This window comes from Pseudophryne corroboree, chromosome 11 (genome assembly GCF_028390025.1).
Source record: "Pseudophryne corroboree isolate aPseCor3 chromosome 11, aPseCor3.hap2, whole genome shotgun sequence".
In the NCBI taxonomy this organism is placed as follows: Eukaryota; Metazoa; Chordata; class Amphibia; order Anura; family Myobatrachidae; genus Pseudophryne; species Pseudophryne corroboree.
In genome coordinates, this window is record NC_086454.1 from 161,812,878 (window position 1) to 161,819,425 (window position 6,548).

The window sequence follows — 6,548 nt, forward strand, 5'->3', positions numbered from 1 at the left end:
CTTGCTTTTTACATCTGAGCAGTTCTAATACAAGGGAGATACCCAGTTCCTTAGCCTCTGGGCTTCTCTGTTCACTGTGTGTGTATTTTGTTACCCTATCACCTTCTGTGTACGTTATGTCATATTCCCCAGTTTGTCCGTGAGTCCATTTGTTTTGCATAACAGTTCAAACACCAGTACATTCCTGCAGACACTGGAGTGCATAACAGTTCTGACACTAGTACTTTCCTGCAGGCACTGGTGTGCATAACAAAGTGCTGCCGATGTCCGCCTGTCACTGCTGAATGTCGGCTCCTGCTCAGTGACATGAGCCGGGTGCTGCACTGTAACAATACGTGCAGCACCTGGCTCCTGTCCCTGTGTAGGAGCCGGACTTCACACAGCTTCACCCGTACACTCACCGTACAGATAGAGGCACTTCACGGGGGAAGTGGGGGGGGGCAGCCAACATCATCTTCTCAACCACCATTGCTGAAAACGGGGGTCCGCCCACGAGGCCACGCCCCCTTATGCTAGGCCACACCCCTGTTTCACAACTTCCCACGCCGGGCGACTTCCCGCCCGGCGTATAAGACGACACCCGGCGTATAAGACGACCCCCCGCTTGGAGGCACGTTTTTCAGGGGGAAAAAGTCGTCTTATACGCCGGCAAATACGGTATTTGATTAAGGTATATGAAGGGATGAGACAGTTCTGTATAATCACAGTGATGAGATGTACTGTACACTGTTGTGGGGGTGTACATGTAGTTTGAAAGACAAGTAATGATTACTTGTGATGAAAGGGTTAATGAAAACCTTCCCCTTTCTTGTGAAACTGGAAAACTCCTTGAGGATTTGTCCATATATCAGTCTTTAGGGATGCTATGTAGATTTTGCTGGATAGCAGCGATGAAAGGGTTAATGAAGACCTTTTCCCTTGTAAATTGGAGTCTTTTTGGAGTCTTGCGCCATTCTGTATACAGGTTGCCAGAATTACTATGAATCAAACAAAAAGACATACAATGAATATCACAGATATTTATACAGTGATTTAACATAGCTTGTTATGCATTCTGTCCTATCTGCTACATGTTATCAGGTACAGAATTTACAAATGTGTCTTTAAAGATTGAATAACAAACAAACAATTGTTTCTGGCCTGTGCCAATCTTTCCTGTCACATTGTGTGTCAATGACAGCACAATTGTCGCTGCAGATATGATGCAGGTTTAATTTGGAAACTGTGGCTGTTTGAACATCAAAGCAAACAATGGCTACATTGGATCTAACAAGTAAAGGAATGATACTACCGTATTCACTTGTGACCATACTCCCTTGTGACGCAGCCTGGGCACAGACTGTCTCCAACCATAGCGTTTGCTGCTTGGTGTGGCTCCTTAGTCTGGAAGAATCTTGGAGCTTCTGAAAAATATTCTTGTGGGGGGAGAAACTTGTTAGACTTTGCCAAATATGTTTTGCATGTCCCAGGGCCTTCTGTTTGTCCATACTTTTGATAAAATGGTTATGGCACCAGTGCATAAAAACTTTTTCATCCTCGTGATCCTTTTTGTCATTGTTAATTGGTGTGTGGTTTGCAGAATGACACTCTGCATGTGGTCTCTCTGAGAGCCTGCAAACATTTGCACCATCACTAGATGTCTCTGAGTGTTGTGTGGGGGTTACAAAAGTTTGGGAACTTTGTTTGTAAACATGCATTCCTGAATTAATTTTTTGGATTTTTCCTTTAAACATGTTCCCGGGTGAATACATTTCAGGGTTTGCAACTCTGTTTACCATTGGATTTTTCACCATGGAGAACTTCTCCACCCCTGTGTGCACTGTACTGAAGCTATCAGTGTTTAAGTCTGCTGACAATTCACCTTTGCCTAAGGGCATAACAAATTCTTCATCCACATTGGGAACTCTGAGAGTGCATTCAGTAGAACACTCATAATCTGAGATACACTGATCTTCCCCCTTGCTAGAAAAGGTATAGGGGACATCTCCTATTGTTACCTCCTTTTCATTAATGTGCTCTCTAAAGATGGATAAATCCTGCACATTGTTAATTTCTTCCTTTATCAAAGAGGCTGTTCTGCATGTGGTCTGTGTGACCATAGTGGACTCTGTGCGCTGCACATTGATGCAGTCCTGCAACATGTAACTTTTATTCATTTTAGGATCTTGACTGATTAAGTCATTTCTGAATCCTGTAGACAGTGTCTCACATACTACACTATTTCTGTTAGGTGGTTCCATAACCTCAGCTTGCTTGCTGGATGTTATCTCTTCATGAGAGATCTTGACAATTTGATTACAAACTGCCAGACTTTTTGCTTTTGACTTAAATAATGAATGCATTTTTGCATTAATGGCCAGGCCCATTTTACGAAGACGGGAACCTGATTCTTCTTTACATTTCTGTTTGGCTTCTAAAGCTGCAGTTCTGCGCATTTTCCTTAATGCTACAGAAATCTTTTGCATTTTTAACATTGCAATCATTTACAATGCTAAATTTTTATATTCTTTGTTTTTAGTACCCACGGTATCCTCTCCTTAAGATTGACCGGTGTCTTAAGGTTAAACTCTAATACCTGGTACATATATTCATTTATTTGGAAATACTCATTTCCACTGTGCACATTTTCTATTCTAGGCCTTTAAATTCTAAAGTTCTCATTTGTAACTTATTCCACTGTGATCTTGTAAACTGCCAGCAGGCTTACAGCCATTGGTGCTGCTTCCTAATAAATATTATGTTAGTTACAATAACGTATATTGCACTAACACATTTATCCTAGGTTACAGAATACAAAATTACATTACACAATGGTAATACGTGTTCATAGATACATCCCCACCGTGATTCTGCAGATTTGGTAGCCAGCTTATAGCATTTGCTACTCCTTATAAATATTATAATCAGATACTCAGATACAGTAATAACAAGTCCCTTCGTGGTCGCCAATATTGATTTATGGAATCATATTTATGAATATTAATATTTAATATATCATATATGGTATTTAATATATGGATATATTTTAATTAATATGTGTTAATCATATATATCTGCAAATATATTATGTCAGGCTTACAAAGTGGCTGATATATATATTTGCAGTTCTTATACATATGACTTATGAAGTTAAGATTCCTTAAAGAGAGTTCAAGCTTGAATATTACCGCTCTTTTTATATGATTATTTATTTACAGGCAGATCAAATCGTACAGAATAAGATATACACAGTAGTGATATATATGCTAATTATTTATCTAATGCTTCCTTAGTTATATAACATAAAACAACATGACATAAGTTTCACAAACAGTTTCAATTACTATCATAGTTTATACTTGCAAGTTACATGGTTGCCATCTCAAGGATCATGTCTCCTTCTCCTCCTGCTCCTTCTCTCCTTCTGACTGACTTCCTTCTCCTCCTTCTCCTTCTTCCTTCTGACTCCTAACTATCAGACCTACCTCTTTTTATCCTATATTTTACCAATTCAAACTATAATTTTCTCATAGTTCTCAGTGCAAAATATAATTATAGGTGTGCCATTTACATTCCAAGGTGTCGTAAAACATGCTCTGCTCCAAATTGGATATTCTGATCAAGCAGGTTTGGTGCCATAAAACGTGTCCTTTCCTTATACTGTACATCAAAGACCTTCCTTTGGTTATTTGAAGTGTAACAATATTTGTTTGCCTGAAGCATGTTTTATCAATGGATGTGATCTCTTTTTGTAGTAGCTAATGTAAGCTACTGTTTTATGACCCATGATCTGACCTACAACTGGACCATTGACCAGGTAGTTTTATAATTACTAGAGGTATTGCAAATCTTGATTCTGATCTAAATGTACACCTGTGGATTCCAGTGTCCATTTGATTGTAAATGCTTTCTTTGTTATACTGTGACCTCTCTAGCCTTATTTATGGCTAGAGCAGAATAAACCTGTTCCCTACACTATGTTTTACCATCTTGCAGTAAAACACAAATATACAGTTAAATATATAAACACATATACAAACCTAATTTCTTAAATCAGCTACACATTACCTCATACATTCAAACTTATTTCATATCTATTCCTTACTATATATATCCAGTATACTGTCCACTATGGTTACATCGCCTATTTATAATGAATTATATTTTGATTCAGACAACATCCATTGCCCTAATATTATATTGAGTGCGGACAATTACCTATATGGCAACACAAGCAACCGGAAGTGCGTCACCGCAAAGGCCGGTGGAACACACAAGACTTCCGGGGGATCCGCAGTGGAACGCACAGCGTTCCGATTTAGAATAAAAAAGCCCCAGTTAAGATATTTATTTATATCTGATTACTTATATTGTTTATATTCTGTATCAAGCCTGGGATTGTCATGGGAGGATTACAAACCTTTGTCCTGATGATGATTTGAGTGTGAAATCAGTGTGAATTATAGGTAACCCACAGGAAGAACTTAATGTCAACATGTAAATTATATATTAATATGCAAAATATTATGAGACATATTATCTGTAAAGAAATAAGAAATTGCTATATGGATTGGTTTATTTGTTTTTATGAGAATATTTTTGATTTGTGAAACAGGAAATTGATGTTCCACTTCCGGGTCAATTTCAGTATAAAAAGGGATGCATGCAGGTAGGGATCATTCTGCCCTGAGGAAGAGTTTACCAGAACTCGAAACGCGTTGGAAGCCATTTGATCCATCTACCTGCATCCATATTTGGAAAGGAACCTGCTTGGTCCAGCTGCCGGTGTTTAGCCTGGAGGGAGTAAGGAGGAATTCCGGAGACTCCAATCTTTTGCTCTTTCCACTGCTCCATGCTGGGAGCTCAACACGGTACAGTTCCAATCATACACATAAAGTGAAGAACTTCATTTTTAATTGGATGGAAGAAAAGTCTTTTTAAATGTTTTATATATATTTTTCTGTTATATAAAATAAATTTGAACCATATCTTTAAGAAAAATACTACACTATATATCATTTTTTTCCTTTGTTTGTATGGTCACATATCCATAAGGAATTTCAAGGTCTGAAGAAACTTGGAGGAAAGCAAGATCAAAGTCACTCACAGAGAAACCATCTGGGACATTCTTATAGACTTTCCTATTATTCCTCCAGATTTCATTTATAAAAAAATTATAATATTTTTTTGCTTCCTAACATAAAGGTGGTAGCGCCAAAGATATTTTCAATTACATATTTCACTTCAGTTCTATATATGGTGATTGGGAATCACTAGAATTTATCTAGGCTGCTTTTTTCCACCAAGCGCTATTTTCTAGTCCCTATATTTTTTGTTACAACTCTGCGTCAATTAGCGTACAGCACCTCCGGTGCTATGAATGCCAAACTCAAACCTGTGAGCGTATAGACACAACTCTGATGACGAGAAGTGCGGCACTTTACCTTAAATTAACACGTTACAAGTGTACTGCGCTCCAACCCGCAAACATTTAGTAAAGAGAAATGGGGAAAACAGATACAGATTGCAGTAACAATTGATCAAACAATAAACACAAACATACAGAGAAATGCAAGTACAGTATAATACACCAATAAGGACTTACCGGTAACAGACCAAATACATACGCAGGCACCCCTGAATCCAGGCCTCAGTCATCTAACAAGATGACCTCTGAGAAAGGTGACTGAAACCTGGGCCAGGTGCTTGTCCTTTTATACAATGTTCCAAAAACAGTACAATGGGGAATGTAAGATCTTCTTCCATTGGTCCAGGGGCAGGACATATTCAGTACACCGTGGGTCATTGGTCAGTTCGAACACTGGGATTTGAATTCCATATAAGGAGCCGCACGTCCCCGCCATTTTCACTCCGGCATTGGAGAGTGTATATAGAGGACGTGTCTCTGTTCTCTCAGTGTCCGTGGCTTGTGTTGAATCTGTCCAGTCACAGTGTTTGTGTCCTCTGCTGCCATATGTCCAGTGCTGTCCAGTGGTGCTGTGTTGTGCTGCATCAGTTCAGTGATGGTGTGTTGTGCTGCATCAGTCACAGTGGTGGTTTCCTTTGCTGCCATATGTCCAGTGCTGCTGTATAATAAGTCCCTTACAGTGTTGCTGTGTTGTCCTGCATCAGACCAGTGGTAGTGTCCTGGCCATCAGTCATTCCAGTGACCAGGCAGTCACAGTGGTATATGCTGCTGCTATATGTCCACTGCTGCCGTATAATAATAATAATAATAATAATAATAACAACGACAACAACAAGTCACTCACAGTGTTGCTGTATTGCGCTGCATCAGACCAGAGGTAGTGTCCTGGCCATCAGTCATGACCAGGCAGTCACAGTGGTATACGCTGCTGCTATATGTCCACTGCTGCCGTATAATAATAATAATAACAACAACAAGTCCCTCACAGTGTTTCTGTGTTGCATCAGACCAGTGGTAGTGTCCTGGCCATCAGTCATTCCAGTGACCAGGCAGTCACAGTGGTATACGCTGCTGCTGTATGTCCACTGCTGCCTAATAATAATAATAACAACAACAACAACAACAACAAGTCCCTTACAGT